Source organism: Coregonus clupeaformis, unplaced genomic scaffold (genome assembly GCF_020615455.1).
Source record: "Coregonus clupeaformis isolate EN_2021a unplaced genomic scaffold, ASM2061545v1 scaf2684, whole genome shotgun sequence".
NCBI lineage: Eukaryota > Metazoa > Chordata > Actinopteri > Salmoniformes > Salmonidae > Coregonus > Coregonus clupeaformis.
The window spans coordinates 19,763-42,500 of NW_025536138.1; the positions used below are offsets into that span (position 1 = coordinate 19,763).

The following is a 22,738-nucleotide window of genomic DNA, read 5'->3' on the forward strand; positions in this document are numbered from 1 at the left end:
TACAGGACTGACAGACTGGAGGGGGAGGAGGTACAGGGGAGGAGGTAGAGGGGAGGAGCCTGGGGCTGGTAACTGTAGGCAGTGCTTTATTTGTAAATCGGGGGGTACCTCAACACATTGTGAGGGGGATGGGGGGTTATCCAGGGGGGTTATCCAGGGGCCTCTGAGGTACCAGAACGATCTATGGTCGTTAAATGGACAGCGCTCTCCAAGGTGCTGAATAATTCAAAATGTTTTAGACGTCACTGCAGAACTCTCCAGAAGACTATAGTATGCCAGTATAGCCTAATGATCTACTCTCACTGCAGAACACCAGCCATATGCATACATATTCAGCTGTGGGGCGTTACAAGACCAGAATTTCATATAATTTTCAAGACAATGTAGCAGTAGAGCAAATATCACTATCGGAATATAACTTGTAATTAAATGTATCAGCAGAACGCACATGAGAATATACAGGCCTCCAATGCAAATTAATTACTTAAAAATCATACAATGTGATTTTCTGGATTTTTGTTTCAGATTCCGTCTCTCACAGTTGAAGTGTACCTATGATAAAAATGACAGACCTCTACCTGCTTTGTAAGTAGGAAAACCTGCAAAATCGTCAGTGTATCAAATACTTGTTCTCCCCACTGTATAGGCCTCCTGCCGATGTGATGGAAGCGCATATTCAGATTAACATCACAGTACAGAACAAGTTTGTAAAGGAAAAATATGTTCCTACCTTAGTTTTCAAAACCTCCCACAACGACTCTCCCCATGTCAAGTCCATTTAACTCCTGACAGTCAGTTTCTTGCTCCAAGCCATGAGCAGGCCTGTCGCTGTGACGTTTAGCCTCCTAAGGCTGTTCTGAAGACTGGCTGTAGTCTATTTTTTCATTTTGATTGTTAACTCTAACCTGGATGTCCTCTTTAGTGTTAACTCTAACCTGGATGTCCTCTTTAGTGTTAACTCTAACCTGGATGTCCTCTTTAGTGTTAACTCTAACCTGGATGTGTCTACAAGGCTTGCTGCCACTAAGTGCGCCTTGGTTTGGGCAAAAAAACTTTTTCTGAGGGCTCTTTTGTTGTTATTTTACTTCGGAGGCAGAGGACATTACTGTACAGTCGTGGTCAAAAGCTTTGAGAATGACACAAGTATTGGTCTTCACAAAGTTCGCTGCTTCAGTGTTATGAGATATTTTTGTCAGATGTTACTATGGTATACTGAAGTATAATTACAAGCATTCCATAAGTGTCAAAGGCTTTTATTGACAATTACATTAAGTTTATGCAAAGAGTCAATATTTGCAGTGTTGACCCTTCTTTTTCAAGACCTCTGCAATCCGCCCTGGCATGCTGTCAATTAACTTCTGGGCCACATCCTGACTGATGGCAGCCCATTCTTGCATAATCAATGCTTGGAGTTTGTCAGAATTTGTGGGTTTTTGTTCGTCCACCCACCTCTTGAGGATCGACCACAAATTCTGGCCATGGACCCAAAATGTTGATGTTTTGTTCCCCGAGCCACTTAGTTATCACTTTTGCCTAATGGCAAGGTGCTCCATCATGCTGGAAAAGGCATTGGTCGTCACCAAACTGTTCTTGGATGGTTGGGAGAAGTTGCTCTCGGGGGATGTGTTGGTACCATTCTTTATTCATGGATGTTTTGTGAGTGAGCCCACTCCCTTGGCTGAGAAGCAACCCCACACATGAATGGTCTCAGGATGCTTTACTGTTGGCATGACACAGGACTGATGGTAGCGCTCACCTTGTCTTCTCCAGACAAGGTGTTTTCCGGATGCCCCAAACAATCGGAAAGGGGATTCATCAGAGAAAATGACTTTACCCCAGTCCTCAGCAGTCCAATCCCTGTACCTTTTGCAGAATATTAGTCTGTCCCTGATGTTTTTCCTGGAGAGAAGTGGCTTCTTTGCTGCCCTTCTTGACACCAGGCCATCCTCCAAAAGTATTCGCCTCACTGTGCGTGCAGATGCACTCACACCTGCCTGCTGCCATTCCTGAGCAAGCTCTGCACTGGTGGTGCCCCGATCCCGCAGCTGAATCAACTTTAGGAGACGGTCCTGGCGCTTGCTGGACTTTCTTGGGTGCCCTGAAGCCTTCTTCACAACAATTGAACCTCTCTCCTTGAAGTTCTTGATGATCCGATAAATGGTTGATTTAGGTGCAATCTTACTAGCAGCAATATCCTTGCCTGTGAAGCCCATTTTGTGCAAAGCAATGATGACGGCACGTGTTTCCTTGCAGGTAACCATGGTTAACAGAGGAAGAACAATGATTTCAAGCACCACCCTCCTTTTAAAGCTTCCAGTCTGTTATTCTAACTCAATCAGCATGACAGAGTGATCTCCAGCCTTGTCCTCGTCAACACTCTCACCTGTGTTAACGAGAGAATCACTGACATGATGGCAGCTGGTCCTTTTGTGGCAGGGCTGAAATGCAGTGGAAATGTTTTTGGGGGATTAAGTTCATTTTCATGGCAAATAGGAACTTTGCAATTAATCTGATCACTCTTCATGACATTCTGGAGTATATGCAAACTGCCATCATCATAACTGAGGCAGCAGACTTTGTGAAAATTAGTATTTGTGTCATTCTCAACTCAGAAGTTCCCCCAGGCTCTCCAGCAATGTCGTGTTCTCCTCTGGCTCGTTCTGGGTTCGATTCACCATCTTTCTCTGGATTTTTGGACTTGAAAAACGACATCAAACTTGATTGCCTTTTCTTATAAATTTTTTTATTTGGCTTTCCCACGTTTCAAATTCAGTAGTGAGACTAGCCTAGCAACGTGAAGAGATTACGTAGGGACCTCTTCACTAGCTGACCACCAGTACCAGTTACTTACCTGCCCTCCCTATAACCTCCAAAGGGAGCAGGTCTGGAATCAGTGTGGCAAGATAGGATGATTACACAGAAGGATCACAGCGCTTTTACCTGACGGTTTTTCTGGGGGGCGGGAGAAATGACGAGGAGGTAACTTGATTTAATTTTGACCGCTTTTATTAGAATGTTTACACTGCGAACAGTGAAATAATTAATACAATGAGATGTTCCGTTGGTGCCGGAACGAACAAAACCATATCTGAGAGGTGCCGGATCCTGTTCCGGCAGGATCCAGCTCAAATTAAGCACTGACTAGAGGGGTAGAGGAGGTAGAGGAGGAGTCTGCCTGTGGCTGGGTGACTGGGGAGGATCCGTCTCTCTCTGTCCCGGTGGGTAATTAGGGGCCAGTTGACTTCCTGTTCCTAATGAGCCTCAGCACAGACTGGTGTGACACGGTACACACACACACACACACACACACACACACACGCCTCAGACCTTGCCAGCCTGGATGAAAGGACTGGGACATGCGTTTGTGCGTGCAACTGTGTGCTTGCATGCAGGAGAGGTAGAGAGAGAGAGACGCAGAGCCTGGGGGGACTTCTGAGGTTACAGTGCATTCGGAAAGTATTCAGACCCCTTCACTTTTACCACATTTTGTTACGTTTCAGCCTTATTCTAAAATATATTAGTTTTTTCCCTCATCAATCTAATGACAAAGCAAAAACATGAAATCACATTTACATAAGTATTCAGATGCTTTACTCAGTACTTTGTTGAAGCACCTTTGGCAGCGATTACAGCCTCGAGTCTTCTTGGGTATGACGCTACAAGCTTGGCACACCTGTATTTGGGGTGTTTCTCACATTCTTCTCTGCAGATCCTCTCAAGCTCTGTCAGGTTGGATGGGGAGCGTCGCTGCACAGCTATTTTCAGGTCTCTCCAGAGATGTTTGATCAGGTTCAAGTCCGGTCTCTGGCTGGGCCACTCAAGGACATTCAGAGACTTGTCCCGAAGCCACTGCTTCGTTGTCTTGGTTGTGTGCTTAGGGTCGTTGTCCTGTTGGAAGGTGAACCTTCGTCCCCAGTCTGAGGTCCTGAGCGCTCTGGAGCAGGTTTTCATCAAGGATCTCTCTGTACTTTGCTCCGTTCATCTTTCCCTCGATCCTGACTAGTCTCCCAGTCCCTGCCACTGAAAAGCATCCCCACAGCATGATGCTGCCACCACCATGCTTCACCGTAGGGATGGTGCCAGGTTTCCTCCAGACGTGACGCTTGGCATTTAGGCCAAAGAGTTTCAATCTTGGTTTCATCAGACCAGAGAATCTTGTTTCTCATGGTCTGAGTCCTTTAGGTGCCTTTTGGTAAACTCCAAGCGGGCTGTCATGTGCCTTTTACTGAGGAGTGGCTCTACCATAAAGGCCTGATTGGTGGAGTGCTGCAGAGATGGTTGTCCTTCTGGAAGGTTCTCCCATCTCCACAGAGGAACTCTGGAGCTCTGTCAGAGTGACCATCGAGTTCTTGGTCACCTCCCATTTTCGGCCTGGATTAGACTCATAGGCCTGGATTAGACTCATAGGCCTGGATTAGACGGTTGCATTCAAGACACGATCTTGTTTATTGATCTGTTTGTCAGGCAGAAATAATACGGTGACCCTCTCTGGCGGACCCTCTCTGGCGGGACCCTCTCTGGCGGACCCTCTCTGGCGGGACCCTCTCTGGCCGGACCCTCTCTGGCGGACCCTCTCTGGCGGGACCCTCTCTGGCGGACCCTCTCTGGCGGGACCCTCTCTGGCGGACCCTCTCTGGCGGGACCCTCTCTGGCGGGACCCTCTCTGGCGGGACCCTCTCTGGCGGGACCCTCTCTGGCGGGACCCTCTCTGGCGGACCCTCTCTGGCGGGACCCTCTCTGGCGGGACCCTCTCTGGCGGACCCTCTCTGGCGGGACCCTCTCTGGCCGGACCCTCTCTGGCGGACCCTCTCTGGCGGACCCTCTCTGGCCGGACCCTCTCTGGCGGACCCTCTCTGGCGGACCCTCTGCTGCTCTCTCCCTCCCTACGCGTTAACTGACCATCAGATGCAGACATCAGTCCAGTAAAATAGAAATAATTAAAAGCAAATTATTTCAATTTCTGCTCACTCAGCTGTGCCTCACAAGTAATACAACTGATATAGAGTGTTACGGTTGGATAAAAACAAACCAATCAGCGCAGTAGATCTGGACTTGGATTTGACTCAGCAAAGGAATTAAGACTGATCTCGGAGGCAGCGGTACAGCAAAGCTTAATCATAACAAAACTATTCCTGGTGATCCGTACCGGTGCTCCTAAATTAAAACTCCAGGTCTCACAGCAAAATATTTTGTTGCAAATGCAGCCAAATTGCGCACTCATCCAGCTCAAATTAAACACTGACTAGAGGAGGTAGAGGAGGAGTCCTTCTGGAAGGTTCTCCCATCTCCACAGAGAGAGTGCGGCCAAATTGCGCACTCAAAAGCCAAACTTGTTCCTCAGACTTTGTTCCCTTGAAAACCCTGTCTAATAAAACTACTGGAGTGGAGTGGGGGGGGTCTACCGCTTCCCTCATTCTGAGAATGCCCACCCAGTCTCTCTCCTCTCTCCCCCTTCTCTTTCATCACTCTTCTCCTGCTCTTCCCCCCTCTCGCTCTCTCTCCCTTCCTCTCTTGTCAGTAAGGTGATAACCTCCCTCGCTCTTGCAGAATGACAATGTCCCAGGTCCAGTTACTGTCATTAGGTCTCCCTCAGAACACACGGTGCACAGCCAAACACAAATGTGCCTTTATTTTGTGATGAAACCATATACAGTACCTTCACATCCCTTGACTTTTTCCACATTCTTGAGTGGCAGTTACAGTTTTGACTTAAATCTACTTTAAAATCTATGGCAAGACCTGGAAATAGCTGTCTAGCAATGATCAACAGCCAATTTGACAGAGCTTGAAGAATTATGAAAATAATAATGGGCAAATGTTTAATCCAGGTGTGGAAAGCTTAGACTTACCCAGAAAGACTCACAGCTGTAATCACGGCAAAATGTGCACTCAAACCAGCTGTTGGACTTTATTTGTCAACTCTGATCATATTAACATAATTTATTTTTTCCATTTTTAGGGTTTTGATTAGGGGTGTGAATACTTATGCAAATTCGATATTTTGGTATTTCATTTTCAATAAATTTGCCAAAATGTCTAAAAACATATTTTCACTTTGTCATTATGGGGTATTGTGTGTAGATGGGTGAGGGAAAAATCGATTTACTCCATTTTGAATTCAGGCTGAAACAACAAGATGTGGAAAAGGTCAAGGGGTATGAATACTTTCTGAAGGCACTGAATATCCTGATCAGATAGACATGTGGATGGATGCCTTGTCTGGTGTCAGTGGCTGAGCTTGGCCTGCTAGTATCCACATGTGGATGGATGCCTTGTCTGGTGTCAGTGGCTGAGCTTGGCCTGCTAGTATCCACATGTGGATGGATGCCTTGTCTGGTGTCAGTGGCTGAGCTTGGCCTGCTAGTATCCACATGTGGATGGATGCCTTGTCTGGTGTCAGTGGCTGAGCTTGGCCTGCTAGTATCCACATGTGGATGGATGCCTTGTCTGGTGTCAGTGGCTGAGCTTGGCCTGCTAGTATCCACATGTGGATGGATGCCTTGTCTGGTGTCAGTGGCTGAGCTTGGCCTGCTAGTATCCTCATGTGGATGGATGCCTTGTCTGGTGTCAGTGGCTGAGCTTGGCCTGCTAGTATCCACATGTGGATGGATGCCTTGTCTGGTGTCAGTGGCTGAGCTTGGCCTGCTAGTATCCTCAGTGATGGATGCTGTCTGGTGGTGGCTGAGTTGGCCTGCATCCTCATGTGGAGGAGCCTTGTCTGGTGTCAGTGGCTGAGCTTGGCCTGCTAGTATCCTGGTTGTACAGTGAAGGGGGGGGTCTGACTGGATGGTAAAGTCTGGCTTTAGGGTTGGGGCTGTGATTGGTCTCTGTCTGGCTGTAGGGTTGGGGCTGTGATTGGTCTCTGTCTGGCTGTAGGGTTGGGGCTGTGATGGGTCTCTGTCTGGCTGTAGGGTTGGGGCTGTGATGGGTCTCTGTCTGGCTGTATGGTTGGGGCTGTGATTGGTCTCTGTCTGGCTGTATGGTTGGGGCTGTGATGGGTCTCTGTCTGGCTGTAGGGTTGGGGCTGTGATGGGTCTCTGTCTGGCTGTAGGGTTGGGGCTGTGATGGGTCTCTGTCTGGCTGTAGGGTTGGGGCTGTGATGGGTCTCTGTCTGGCTGTAGGGTTGGGGCTGTGATTGGTCTCTGTCTGGCTGTATGGTTGGGGCTGTGATGGGTCTCTGTCTGGCTGTAGGGTTGGGGCTGTGATGGGTCTCTGTCTGGCTGTAGGGGTTGGGGGCTGTGATTGGTCTCTGTCTGGCTGTAGGGTTGGGGCTGTGATTGGTCTCTGTCTGGCTGTAGGGTTGGGGCTGTGATTGGTCTCTGTCTGGCTGTAGGGTTGGGGCTGTGATTGGTCTCTGTCTGGCTGTAGGGTTGGGTCTCTGTCTGGCTGTAGGGTTGGGTCTGGCTGTAGGGTTGGGGCTGTGATGGGTCTCTGTCTGGCTGTAGGGTTGAGGCTGTGATTGGTCTCTGTCTGGCTGTATGGTTGGGGCTGTGATTGGTCTCTGTCTGGCTGTAGGGTTGGGGCTGTGATTGGTCTCTGTCTGGCTGTATGGTTGAGGCTGTGATGGGACTCTCTCTCTCTGTTTAGGATCTAGTTCCTGTGTTTATGCAACTGCAGGTTCCCATTCAGGTCTTAATTTAGCCTCGTTGGTTCAACCCTCCTCTCTTTCTCTGACGTGGGGGAGGAGGGAGAGAGGGGAGGGAGGGAGGGGAGGGAGAGAGGGGAGGAGGAGAGGGGGAGGGAGAGAGGAGAGGGAGAGGGGAGGGGGGAGGGAGGGAGGGGGAGAGATTTTAACATTTTAAAATCTCTCCATGTTTGTGTGACTGGGGGCCTGGTGTTTTTAGTCAGGTATTGTTTTCAATAACAGTGTCACCATGGAAACTGAAGTCTCATGAAAGCTCCTGTTTTTGTTTTGTTTTTTTAAACATGTCCACCTCTGCCCCCCCCCCTCTCTCTCTCTCTCTAGCTGTCTGGTGCTCCACTCTGTAGAACACTCAAACCAGCTGTTGGACTTAATTTGTCATCTCTGATCATATTAACATAATTTATTTTTTCAATTTTTAGGGGTTTCATTAGTGTAAAAAAAAAAACTGGGGCTGCGGGTTTCATGGTGTGTGTCCTAGCTGAGCTGCTCCTAACCTGACCTTAACCTGCTCCTAACCTGACCCTAACCTGCTCCTAACCTGACCCTAACCTGCTCCTAACCTGACCCTAACCTGACCCTAACCTGCTCCTAACCTGCTCCTAACCTTCTCCTAACCTTCTCCTAACCTGACCCTAACCTGCTCCTAACCTGACCCTAACCTGACCCTGCTCCTAACCTGACCCTAACCTGACCCTAACCTGACCCTAACCTGACCTGACCCTGACCCTAACCTGACCCTAACCTGACCCTAACCTGCTCCTAACCTGACCCTAACTTGCTCCTAACCTGCTCCTAACCTGACCCTAACCTGCTCCTAACCTGACCCTAACCTGACCCTGACCTGACCCTAACCTGACCCTGACCCTAACCTGACCCTGACCTGACCCTAACCTGCTCCTAACCTTCTCCTAACCTGACCCTAACCTGCTCCTAACCTGACCCTAACCTGACCCTGACCTGACCCTAACCTGACCCTGACCCTAACCTGACCCTGACCCTAACCTGACCCTGACCTGACCCTAACCTGACCCTGACCCTAACCTGACCCTGACCTGACCCTAACCTGACCCTAACCTGACCCTAACTGTCCTGTAACTTCTCTCCTGTAGGACCCCTTCCTAGCTGAGCTGCTCCACAGCAATAAGGAGCAGATAGTGGGCTATCATGAACACGACTCCCTGCTGGATCACAAGGAAGAGGAGGCTCTCAGCGAGGAGGACCGCAAAGCAGCGTGGGCCGAGTACGAGGCGGAGAAGAAGGTACCCACACGCAGTCATACAGTCAGACAGACAGAGAGACAGACAGAGAGACAGACAGACAGACAGACAGAGAGAGAGACAGACAGACAGACAGACAGACAGACAGACCCACCCACCCACCCACCCAGAATCACATAGCAGATGTTATTGCAGGTGTCGTGAAATGCTTGTGTTCCTAGCTCCAACAGTGCAGTAGTATCTAACAATACACACAAATCTAAAAGTAAAATAATGTAATTAAGAAATAATAGGACGAACAATGTTGGATTGGCATTAACTACAATACAGTATATACAGTGGGGAAAAAAAGTATTTAGTCAGCCACCAATTGTGCAAGTTCTCCCACTTAAAAAGATGAGAGAGTCCTGTAATTTTCATCATAGGTACACGTCAACTATGACAGACAAAATGAGAAAAAAATTCCAGAAAATCACATTGTAGGATTTTTTATGAATTTATTTGCTAATTATGGTGGAAAATAAGTATTTGGTCACCTACAAACAAGCAAGATTTCTGGCTCTCACAGACCTGTAACTTCTTCTTTAAGAGGCTTCTCTGTCCTCCACTCGTTACCTGTATTAATGGCACCTGTTTGAACTTGTTATCAGTATAAAAGACACCTGTCCACAACCTCAAACAGTCACACTCCAAACTCCACTATGGCCAAGACCAAAGAGCTGTCAAAGGACACCAGAAACAAAATTGTAGACCTGCACCAGGCTGGGAAGACTGAATCTGCAATAGGTAAGCAGCTTGGTTTGAAGAAATCAACTGTGGGAGCAATTATTAGGAAATGGAAGACATACAAGACCACTGATAATCTCCCTCGATCTGGGGCTCCACGCAAGATCTCACCCCGTGGGGTCAAAATGATCACAAGAACGGTGAGCAAAAATCCCAGAACCACACGGGGGGACCTAGTGAATGACCTGCAGAGAGCTGGGACCAAAGTAACAAAGCCTACCATCAGTAACACACTACGCCGCCAGGGACTGAAATCCTGCAGTGCCAGACGTGTCCCCCTGCTTAAGCCAGTACATGTCCAGGCCCGTCTGAAGTTTGCTAGAGTGCATTTGGATGATCCAGAAGAGGATTGGGAGAATGTCATATGGTCAGATGAAACCAAAATATAACTTTTTGGTAAAAACTCAACTCGTCGTGTTTGGAGGACAAAGAATGCTGAGTTGCATTCAAAGAACACCATACCTACTGTGAAGCATGGGGGTGGAAACATCATGCTTTGGGGCTGTTTTTCAGCAAAGGGACCAGGACGACTGATCCGTGTAAAGGAAAGAATGAATGGGGCCATGTATCGTGAGATTTTGAGTGAAAACCTCCTTCCATCAGCAAGGGCATTGAAGATGAAATGTGGCTGGGTCTTTCAGCATGACAATGATCCCAAACACACTGCCCGGGCAACGAAGGAGTGGCTTCGTAAGAAGCATTTCAAGGTCCTGGAGTGGCCTAGCCAGTCTCCAGATCTCAACCCCATAGGAAATCTTTGGAGGGAGTTGAAAGTCCGTGTTGCCCAGCGACAGCCCCAAAACATCACTGCTCTAGAGGAGATCTGCATGGAGGAATGGGCCAAAATACCAGCAACAGTGTGTGAAAACCTTGTGAAGACTTACAGAAAACGTTTGACCTGTGTCATTGCCAACAAAGGGTATATAACAAAGTATTGAGAAACTTTTGTTATTGACCAAATACTTATTTTCCACCATAATTTGCAAATAAATTCATTAAAAATCCTACAATGTGATTTTCAGGATTTTTTTTCTCATTTTGTCTGTCATAGTTGACGTGTACCTATGATGAAAATTACAGGCCTCTCTCATCTTTTTAAGTGGGAGAACTTGCACAATTGGTGGCTGACTAAATACTTTTTTTCCCCACTGTACATATGGAATTAGTAAAGCAGTATGTAAACATTATTAAAGTGACTAGTGTTCCATTATTAAAGTGGCCAGTGATTCCATGTCTATGTATATGGGGCAGCAGCCTCTAAGGTGCAGGGTTGAGTAACTGGGTGGTTGCCGGCTAGTGATGGCTATTTAACAGTCTGATGGCCTTGAGATAGAAGCTGTTTTTCAGTCTCTCGGTCCCAGCTTTGATGCACCTGTACTGACCTCACCTTCTGGATGATAGTGGGGTGAACAGGCTGTGGCTCGGGTGGTAGTTGTCCTTGATGATCTTTTTGGCCTTCCTGTGACTTCGGGTGCTGTAGGTGTCCTGGAGGGCGGGTAGTTTGCCCCCGGTGTTGCGTTGGGCAGACCGCACCACCCTCTGGAGAGCCCTGCGGTTGCAGGCGGTGCAGTTGCCGTACCAGGCGGTGATACAGCCAGACAGGATGCTCTCAATGGGGCGTCTGTAAAAGTTTGTGAGGGTTTTAGGTGATAAGCCGAATTTCTTCAGCCTCCTGAGGTTGAAGAGGCTCTGTTGCGCCTTCTTCACCACAGTGTCTGTGTGGGTGGACCATTTCAGATTGTCAGTGATGTGTACGTCGAGGAACTTGAAGCTTTCCACCTTCTCCACTGCGGTCCCTTCGATGTGGATAGGTGGGTGCTCCCTCTGCTGTTTCCTGAAGTCCACGATCAGTTCCTTCGTTTTGTTGACGTTGAGTGAGAGGTTATTTTCCTGGCACCACACTCCCAGAGCCCTCACCTCCTCCCTGTAGGCGGTCTCGTCATTGTTGGTAATCAGGCCTACTACTGTTGTGTCGTCTGCAAACTTGATGATCGAGTTGGAGGCGTGCTTGGCTACGCAGTCATGGGTGAACAGGGAGTACAGGAGGGGGCTGAGCACACACCCTTGTGGGGCCCCAGTGTTGAGGATCAGCGAAGTGGAGATGTTGTTTCCTACCTTCACCACCTGGGGGCGGCCCGTCAGGAAGTCCAGGACCCAGTTGCACAGGGCGGGGTTCAGACCCAGGGCCCCAAGCTTAATGATGAGCTTGGAGGGTACTATGGTGTTGAATGCTGAGCTATAGTCAATGAACAGCATTCTTACATAGGTATTCCTCTTGTCCAGATGGGATAGGGCAGTGTGCAGTGCGATGGCGATTGCATTGTCTGTGGATCTATTGGGGCGGTAAGCAAATTGAAGTGGGTCTAGGGTGTCAGGTAAGGTAGAGGTGATATGATCCTTGACTAGTCTCTCAAAGCACTTCATGATGACAGAGGTGAGTGCTACGGGGCGATAGTCATTTAGTTCAGTTACCTTTGCTTTCTTGGGTACAGGAACAATGGTGGCCATCTTGAAGCAAGTGGGTGTGATGCAGCCTGGAATCGAACCATGGGGTCTGTAGTGACGCCTCAAGCACTGAGATGCAGTGCCTTAGACCGCTGCGCCACTCGGGAGCCTTGCGACGGTTAACACTGTAACGTAACAAAATGTGGAGAAGGGGTCTGAATACTTTCCGAGTGCAACTGTACGTCAATGTTATTCTCAGAGGCTACATGGAACATATCCCAGTCTGCGTGATCAAAACAATCTTGAAGCATGGATTCCGATTGGTCAGACCAGCGTTGAATAGACCTTAGCACGGGTACTTCCTGTTTGAGTTTCTGCCTATAGGAAGGGAGGAGCGGAATGGAGTCGTGATCTGATTTGCTGAATGGAGGGTGGGGGAGGGCCTTGTAGCGAGAGTAATGCAGGCAATGTGTTGATAGAACTTCAGTAGCCTTCCTTCAAATGTGCTTTGTTAAAGTCCCCCGCTACAGTACATTCGGCCTCAGGATATGTGGTTTCCAGTTTGCACAAAGTCCAGTGTAGTTCCTTGAGGGTCGTCGTGGTATCGGCTTGAGGGGGAATATACACGGCTGGGACTATAACCAAAGAGACTTCTCTCGGGAGGTAATACGGTCGGCATGTGATTGAGGTATTCTAGGTCGGGTGAACAGAAGGATTTGAGTTCCTGTACGTTGCCACAATCACACCATGAGTAGTTAATAATAAAACATACACCACCGCCTTTCTTCTTCTCTGAGAGTTCTTTATTCCTGTCTGATGTACTGAGAACCCTGCAACCCAGACTATCTACATTGACCCTTTTTGCACTAACTTTTGACTCATCACATACACTGCTGCTACTGTCTATTATCTGTCACTTTATTCTTAGTTATATGTACATATCTACCTCAATGACCTCGTTCCCCCGCACATGGACTCTGTACTGGTACCTTGTGTATATAGCCATGTTATTACCTGGTACCCCTGGACATCCACTCAGTACTGGTACCTTGTGCATATAGCCATGTTATTACCTGGTACCCTGGACATGGACTCTGTACTGGTACCTTGTGCATATAGCCATGTTATTACCTGGTACCCCTGGACATGGACTCGGTACTGGTACCTTGTGTATATAGCCATGTTATTACCTGGTACTCCCTGTATATAGCCATGTTATTACCTGGTACTCCCTGTATATAGCCATGTTATTACCTGGTACCCTGTGTATATAGCCATGTTATTACCTGGTACCCTGTGTATATAGCCATGTTATTACCTGGTACCCCTGGACATGGACTCGGTACTGGTACCTTGTGTATATAGCCATGTTATTACCTGGTACTCCCTGTATATAGCCATGTTATTACCTGGTACCCTGTATATAGCCATGTTATTACCTGGTACCCCTGGACATGGACTCGGTACTGGTACCTTGTGTATATAGCCATGTTATTACCTGGTACTCCCTGTATATAGCCATGTTATTACCTGGTACCCTGTGTATATAGCCATGTTATTACCTGGTACCCCTGGACATGGACTCGGTACTGGTACCTTGTGCATATAGCCATGTTATTACCTGGTACCTTGTGCATATAGCCAACTATAATTTATCTTATTTTTCTATTTATTTTTCTCTCTGCATTGTTGGCAGGGCCCCGTAACTAAGCATTTCACTGTTAGTCTTCACCTGTTTACGAAGCATGTAACAAATAACATAATTGATTTGTCAGGCACACACTCATACGTACACACACTCATACGTACACACACTCATACGTACACACACTCATACGTACACACACTCATACGTACACACACTCATACGTACACACACTCATACGTACACACACTCATACGTACACACACTCATACGTACACACACTCATACGTACACACACTCATACGTACACACACTCACACGTACACACACTCATACGTACACACACTCACACTAGGCGGAGAAGGCACACAGCTCTTTCTCTACATCTCTCCGCTGCCTCCTGTCAACCCTAATTTCTGTGACTTAGATCTCCTCTCCCTCTGTGTGTGGGGAGGGAAGATGTCATTTCTGGAATTTAGATCTCCCCCCCCTCCCTGCTCCCCCACCCCAAACCCCTACCTCCCTCCCTACTCCTCCCCTCCAGGGAGGGAGACTGGCAAACAGACAGGGAGGGAGAGAGGGAGACAGGCAAACAGACAGGGGGGGAGAGAGGGAGACAGGCAAACAGACAGGGGGGGAGAGGGAGACAGGCAAACAGAAGTGGGAGGGAGGGAGACAGGCAAACAGACAGGGGGGGAGAGGGAGAGAGACAGGCAAACAGACAGGGGGGAGAGAGGGAGACAGGCAAACAGACAGGGGGGGAGAGAGGGAGACAGGCAAACATGGTGGGAGGGAGGGAGACAGGCAAACAGACAGGGGGGAGAGAGGGAGAGAGACAGGCAAACAGACAGGGGGGAGGGAGGGAGAGAGACAGGCAAACAGGGTGGGAGGGAGGGAGAGAGACAGGCAAACAGGGTGGGAGGGAGGGAGACAGGCAAACAGACAGGGGGGGAGAGAGGGAGACAGGCAAACAGACAGGGGGGGAGGGAGGGAGACAGGCAAACAGACAGGGGGGGAGAGAGGGAGACAGGCAAACAGACAGGGTGGGAGAGAGGGAGACAGGCAAACAGGTGACAGGGGGGGAGAGGGAGACAGGCAAACAGACAGGGTGGGAGGGAGGGAGACAGGCAAACAGGGTGGGAGGGAGGGAGACAGGCAAAAGACAGGGTGGGAGAGAGGGAGACAGGCAAACAGGACAGGGGGGGAGAGGGAGACAGGCAAACAGACAGGGGGGAGAGAGGGAGACAGGCAAACAGACAGGGTGGGAGGGAGGGAGACAGGCAAACAGGGTGGGAGGGAGGGAGACAGGCAAACAGACAGGGGGGAGGGAGGGAGACAGGCAAACAGACAGGGGGGGAGAGAGGGAGACAGGCAAACAGACAGGGGGGGAGAGAGGGAGACAGGCAAACAGACAGGGTGGGAGGGAGGGAGACAGGCAAACAGGGTGGGAGGGAGGAGAGACAGGCAAACAGACAGGGGGGAGAGAGGGAGACAGGCAAGGGAGGGAGAGAGGGAGACAGGGTGGGAGGGAGGAGAGACAGGCAAACAGACAGGGGGGGAGGGAGGGAGACAGGCAAACAGGGTGGGAGGGAGGGAGAGAGACAGGCAAACAGGGTGGGAGGGAGGGAGAGAGACAGGCAAACAGACGGGGGGAGGGAGGGAGACAGGCAAAGACAGGGTGGGAGGGAGGGAGGGAGACAGGCAAACAGGGTGGGAGGGAGGGAGACAGGCAAACAGACAGGGGGGGAGAGAGGGAGACAGGAAGGGAGGGAGAGAGGGAGACAGGGTGGGAGGGAGGGAGACAGGCAAACAGACAGGGGGGGAGGGAGGGAGACAGGCAAACAGGGTGGGAGGGAGGGAGAGAGGGAGACAGGGTGGGAGGGAGGAGAGACAGGCAAGGGAGGGAGAGAGGGAGACAGGGTGGGAGGGAGGGAGACAGGCAAACAGACAGGGGGGAGGGAGGGAGACAGGCAAACAGACAGGGGGGAGGGAGGGAGACAGGCAAACAGGGAGGGAGGGAGGGAGACAGACAGGCAAACAGACAGGGGGGGAGGGAGAGAGGGAGACAGGGTGGGAGGGAGGGGAGACAGAGAGGGCAGACAGGGTGGGAGGAAGGGAGAGAGGGAGACAGGGTGGGAGGGAGGGAGACAGAGAGGGAGACAGGGGTGGGAGGGAGGGAGACAGGCAAACAGGCAGGGAGGGAGAGGAGAGAGGGAGACAGGGTGGGAGGGAGGGAGACAGAGAGGGAGACAGGGTGGGAGGGAAGGGAGAGAGGGAGACAGGGTGGGAGGGAGGGAGACAGAGAGGGAGACAGGGTGGGAGGGAGGGAGACAGGCAAACAGACAGGGAGGGAGGGAGAGAGGGAGACAGGGTGGGTGGGAGGGAGGGAGAGAGACAGGCAAACAGACAGAGAGTGGGAGGAAGGGAGAGAGGGAGACAGGGTGGGAGGAAGGGAGAGAGGGAGACAGGGTGGGAGGAAGGGAGAGAGGGAGACAGGGTGGGAGGGAAGGGAGAGAGGGAGACAGGGTGGGAGGAGAGGGAGAGAGGGAGACAGGGTGGGAGGAGAGGGAGAAGGGAGGGAGGGAGAGAGGGAGACAGGGTGGGAGGAAGGGAGAGAGGGAGACAGGTGGGGGGGAGAGGGAGAGAGGGAGACAGAGTGGGAGGAAGGGAGAGAGGGAGACAGGGTGGGAGGAAGGGAGAGAGGGAGACAGGGTGGGAGGAAGGGAGAGAGGGAGACAGGTGGGGGGAAGGGAGAGAGGGAGACAGGGTGGGAGGAAGGGAGAGAGGGAGACAGGTGGGGGGAAGGTTCTGTACACATGTGAGTTCTGGTGAAATTCAGATGTTTGAAAGAACAAGGTCTGTGTGTCCTGGGATTTAGGTGAAGAGGAGTTGAACTCTGATGGGTCACTTCTGTTAGGAGTCACAGGTTTCAGTTCCCATGAAGAAGGAGAGGAGCAGCTGTGTTCTACTGTTTGGGCCTTCACAGCTGCCTCTGGCCAGATCCAAACAGCTCCCCAAACACACACTCACACCGCTAAACACATACACGCTAGCACGCACAACGACCGGATGGTTGGATTACAGGGCAGGAGTTGGAGCATCTGCAACAGAGGTTCAATTACACACACAGAGAGAGAGAGGCATCATGCAGGCCACAGAGAGAGAGAGGCATCCTGCTGGCCACAGAGAGAGAGGGGCATCCTGCTGGCCACAGAGAGAGAGGGGCATCCTGCTGGCCACAGAGAGAGAGAGGCATCATGCAGGCCACAGAGAGAGAGAGGCATCCTGCTGGCCACAGAGAGAGAGAGGCATCCTGCTGGCCACAGAGAGAGAGGGGCATCCTGCTGGCCACAGAGAGAGAGAGGCATCATGCAGGCCACAGAGAAAGAGAGGCATCCTGCTGGCCACAGAGAGAGAGAGGCATCCTGCTGGCCACAGAGAGAGAGGGGCATCCTGCTGGCCACAGAGAGAGAGAGGCATCATGCAGGCCACAGAGAGAGAGAGGCATCCTGCTGGCCACAGAGAGAGAGAGGCATCCTGCTGGCCACAGAGAGAGAGGGGCATCCTGCTGGCCACAGAGAGAGAGGGGCATCCTGCTGGCCACAGAGAGAGAGGGGCATCCTGCTGGCCACAGAGAGAGAGAGGCATCCTGCTGGCCACAGAGAGAGAGAGGCATCCTGCTGGCCACAGAGAGAGAGGGGCATCCTGCTGGCCACAGAGAGAGAGAGGCATCCTGCTGGTCTTTACTGGGACAGACTGTTTACTGCACGTACACAAACAGACACACACACAGGAAAAGAAACACACACATACCTCACCAAAGGGGGAAGAAGAGAGACAGCTGATTTGTGTTGATCAGACCAGAGGGCCTTGTTCAGTAACCCCAACACTGAGAGACCAGAGGGCCTTGTTCAGTAACCCCAACACTGAGAGACCAGAGGGCCTTGTTCAGTAACCCCAACACTGAGAGACCAGAGGGCCTTGTTCAGTAACCCCAACACTGAGAGACCAGAGGGCCTTGTTCAGTAACCCCAACACTGAGAGACCAGAGGGCCTTGTTCAGTAACCCCAACACTGAGAGAGACCAGAGGGCCTTGTTCAGTAACCCCAACACTGAGAGAGACCAGAGGGCCTTGTTCAGTAACACCAACACTGAGAGAGACCAGAGGGCCTTGTTCAGTAACACCAACACTGAGAGAGACCAGAGGGCCTTGTTCAGTAACCCCAACACTGAGAGACCAGAGGGCCTTGTGCAGTAACCCCAACACTGAGAGACCAGAGGGCCTTGTTCAGTAACCCCAACACTGAGAGACCAGAGGGCCTTGTTCAGTAACACCAACACTGAGAGAGACCAGAGGGCCTTGTTCAGTAACCCCAACACTGAGAGAGACCAGAGGGCCTTGTTCAGTAACACCAACACTGAGAGAGACCAGAGGGCCTTGTTCAGTAACACCAACACTGAGAGACCAGAGGGCCTTGTTCAGTAACCCCAACACTGAGAGACCAGAGGGCCTTGTTCAGTAACCCCAACACTGAGAGAGACCAGAGGGCCTTGTGCAGTAACCCCAACACTAAGCAAACCAACCCTAAACAGTCTGCTGAGAGATGCTGTACAGGGTTCCCTTCCCTTCTGTCCCTTCACCTCTCTCTGTTTAGTCTGAGGGGGTTACTTTTAAACTCGGACAAAACAGAGATGCTTGTTCTAGGTCCCAAGAAACAAAGAGATCTTCTGTTAAATCTGACAATTCATCTAGATGGTTGTAAAGTCGTCTCAAATAAAACTGTGAAGGACCTCGGTGTTACTCTTGACCCTGATCTCTCTTTTGACGAACATATCAAGACTGTTTCAAGGACAGCTTTTTTCCATCTACGTAACATTGCAAAAATCAGAAATTTTCTGTCCAAAAATGATGCAGAAAAATTAATCCATGCATTTGTTACTTCTAGGTTAGACTACTGCAATGCTCTATTTTCCGGCGTCCCGGATAAAGCACTAAATAAACTTCAGTTAGTGCTAAATACGGCTGCTAGAATCCTGACTAGAACCAAGAAATTTGATCATATTACTCCAGTGCTAGCTTCCCTACACTGGCTTCCTGTTAAGGCAAGGGCTGATTTCAAGGTTTTACTGTTAACCTATAAAGCGTTACATGGGCTTGCTCCTACCTATCTTTCCGAGTTGGTCCTGCCGTACATACCAATACGTACGCTACGGTCACAAGACGCAGGCCTCCTAATTGTCCCTAGAATTTCTAAGCAAACAGCGGGAGGCAGGGCTTTCTCCTATAGATCTCCATTTTTATGGAACAGTCTGCCTACCCATGTGAGAGACGCAGACTCGGTCTCAACCTTTAAGTCTTTACTGAAGACTTATCTCTTCAGTAGGTCATATGATTGAGTGTAGTCTGGCCCAGGAGTGTGAAGGTGAACGGAAAGGCTGGAGCAACGAACAGCCCTTGCTGTCTCTGCCGGGCCGGTTCCCCTCTCCACTGGGGTTCTCTGCCTCTAACCCTGTTGCAGGGGCTGAGTCACTGGCTTGCTGGTGCTCTTTCATGCCGTCCCTGGGAGGGGTGCGTCACTTGAGTGGGTTGAGTTACTGACGTGATCTTCCTGTCTGGGTTGGCGCCCCCCCTTGGTTTGTGCTGTGGTGGAGACCTCTGTGGGCTATACTCGGCCTTGTCTCAGGATTGTAAGTTGGTGGTTGGGGATATCCCTCTAGTGGTGCGGGGGCTGTGCTTTGGCGGAGTGGGTGGGGTTATATCCTTCCTGTTTGGCCCTGTCCGGGGTTTCTTCGGATGGGGCCACAGTGTCTCCGGACCGCTCCTGTCTCAGCCTCCAGTATTTATGCTGCAGTAGTTTATGTGTCGGGGGGCTGGGGTTAGTTGGTTATACATGGAGTACTTCTCCTGTCTTATCCAGTGTCCTGTGTGAATTTAAGTATGCTCTCTCTAATTCTCTCGTTCTCTCTTTCTCTCTGAGAACCTGAGCCCTAGGACCATACGTCAGGACTACCGGGCATGATGACACCTTGCTGTCCCCAGTCCGCCTGGCCTTGCTGCTATTCCAGTTTCAACTGTTCTGCCTGCGGCTACGAAACCCCTACCTGTCCCAGACCTGCTGTTTTCAACTCTTTAATGATCGGCTATGAAAAGCCAACTGAGAGACCTGAGCCCTAGGACCATACGTCGGGACTACCGGCCGTGGTGACTCCTTGCTGTCCCCAGTCCGCCTGGCCTTGCTGCTATTTCAGTTTCAACTGTTCTGCCTGCGGTTATGGAACCCCTACCTGTCCCAGACCTGCTGTTTTCAACTCTTAATGATCGGCTATGAAAAGCCAACTGAGATTTATTCCTGATTATTATTTGACCATGCTTGTCACTTATGAACATTTTTGAACATCTTGGCATGGTTCTGTTATAATCTCCACCCGGCACAGCCAGAAGAGGACTGGCCACCCCTCATAGCCTGGTTCCTCTCTAGGTTTCTTCCTAGGCTTTCGCCTTTCTAGGGAGTTTTTCCTAGCCACCGTGCTTCTACACCTGCATTACTAGCTGTTTGGGGTTTTAGGCTGGGTTTCTGTACAGCACTTCGAGATATTAGCTGATGTAAGAAGGGCTATATAAAATAAAATTGATAGTGGTACTGGTTTCCCTCTCTCTGTTTAGTCTGAGGGGGTTGGTAGTGGTACTGGTTTCCCTCTCTCTGTTTAGTCTGAGGGGGTTGGTAGTGGTACTGGTTTCCCTCTCTCTGTTTAGTCTGAGGGTGTTGGTAGTGGTACTGGTTTCCCTCTCTCTGTTTAGTCTGAGGGGGTTGGTAGTGGTACTGGTTTCCCTCTCTCTAAATCAGATGCTTTATTGGCATGAAGTACAATTTGTAGATATTGCCAAGCAGTACAATAATACATATAATAATGGATACAGGTACAACACTACTGCTGTTGTATTGTGGAATCATGGATACAGGTACAACAATACTGCCTGTTGTATTGTGGAATCATGGATACAGGTACAACACTACTGCCTGTTGTATTGTGGAATCATGGATACAGGTACAACAATACTGCCTGTTGTATTGTGGAATCATGGATACAGGTACAACAATACTGCTGTTGTATTGTGGAATCATGGATACAGGTACAACAATACTGCCTGTTGTATTGTGGAATCATGGATACAGGTACAACACTACTGCCTGTTGTATTGTGGAATCATGGATACAGGTACAACAATACTGCTGTTGTATTGTGGAATCATGGATACAGGTACAACACTACTGCCTGTTGTATTGTGGAATCATGGATACAGGTACAACACTACTGCCTGTTGTATTGTGGAATCATGGATACAGGTACAACAATACTGCTGTTGTATTGTGGAATCATGGATACAGGTACAACACTACTGCTGTTGTATTGTGGAATCATGGATACAGGTACAACACTACTGCCTGTTGTATTGTGGAATCATGGATACAGGTACAACACTACTGCTGTTGTAATGTGGAATCATGTACAAACCACTTGACTTTTTCCACATTTTGTTACATTACAGCATTATTCTAAAATGGATGAAATAAAAATCCTCAGCAATCTATATGCAATACCCCATAATGACAAAGCGAAAAAAACTGGTTTTTAGAAATGTTAGCAAATGTATTAAAAACAAAAAACAGATACCTTATTTACATAAGTATTCAGACCCTTTGCTATGAGACTTGAAATTGAGCTCAGGTGCATCCTGTTTCCATTGATCATCCTTGAGATGTTTCTACAACTTGATTGGAGTCCACCTGTGGTAAATTCAATTGATTGGACATGATTTGGAAAGGCAAACACCTGTCTATATAAGGTCCCACAGTTGACAGTGCATGTCAGAGCAAAACCAAGCCATGAGGTCGAAGGAATTGTCCTTAGAGCTCAGAGACAGGATTGTGTTGAGGCACAGATCTGGGGAAGGGTACCAAAACATTTCTGCAGCATTGAAGGTCCCCAAGAACACAGTGGCCTCCATCATTCTTAAATGGAAGAAGTTTGGAACCACCAAGACTCTTCCTAGAGCTGGCCGCCCGGCCAAACTGAACAATCGGGGGAGAAGGGCCTTGGTCAGGGAGGTGACCAAGAACCCGATGGTCACACTGACAGAGCATTAGAGTTCCTCTGTGGAGATGGGGAGAACCTTCCAGAAGGACAACCATCTCTGCAGCACTCCACCAATCAGGCCTTTGTGGTAGAGTGGCCAGACGGAAGCCACTCCTCAGTAAAAGGCACATGACAGCCCGCTTGGAGTTTGACAAAAGGCACCTAAAGACTCTCAGACCATGAGAAATAAGATTCTCTGGTCTGATGAAACCAAGATTGAGCTCTTTGTCCTGAATGCCAAGCGTCACGTCTGGAGGAAACCTGGCACCATCCCTACGGTGAAGCATGGTGGTGGCAGCATCATGCTGTGGGGATGTTTTTCAGTGGCAGGGACTGGGAGACTAGTCAGGATCGAGGAAAAGATGAACAGAGCAAAGTACAGAGAGATCCTTGATGAAAACCTGCTCCAGAGCGCTCAGGACCTCAGACTGGGGCAAAGGTTCACCTTCCAACAGGACAACGACCCTAAGCACACAGCCAAGACAACGCAGGAGTGGCTTCGGGACAAGCCTCTAAATGTCCTTGAGTGGCCCAGCCAGAGCCCGGACTTGAACCCGATCGAACATCTCTGGAGAGACCTGAAAATAGCTGTGCAGCGACGCTCCCCATCCAACCTGACAGAGCTTGAGAGGATCTGCAGAGAAGAATGGGAGAAACTCCCCAAATACAGATGTGCCAATCTTGTAGCGTCATACCCAAGAAGACTCGAGGCTGTAATCGCTGCCAAAGGTGCTTCAACAAAGTACAGAGTAAAGGGTCTGAATACTTATGTAAATGTGATATTTCATAAATTAGCAAAAATGTCTAAACCTGTTTTTGCTTCGTCATTATGGGGTATTGTGTGTTGATTGAGGGGGAAAAAC

General features: G+C 49.7%; 1 protein-coding gene across 1 annotated transcript in view; it reads left to right on the forward strand.

Annotated features, from left to right (window-relative positions):
- The first annotated feature begins 8,726 nt into the window (after positions 1-8,726).
- Positions 8,727-22,738, forward strand: part of LOC121560484 (transcriptional regulator ATRX) — a 27,820-nt gene continuing 13,808 nt past the window's right edge. The window contains exon 1 of the mRNA XM_041873449.2: positions 8,727-8,904. The gene's annotated coding sequence lies outside the window, so the exon portion shown is untranslated. The remainder of the gene's footprint in view (positions 8,905-22,738) is intronic.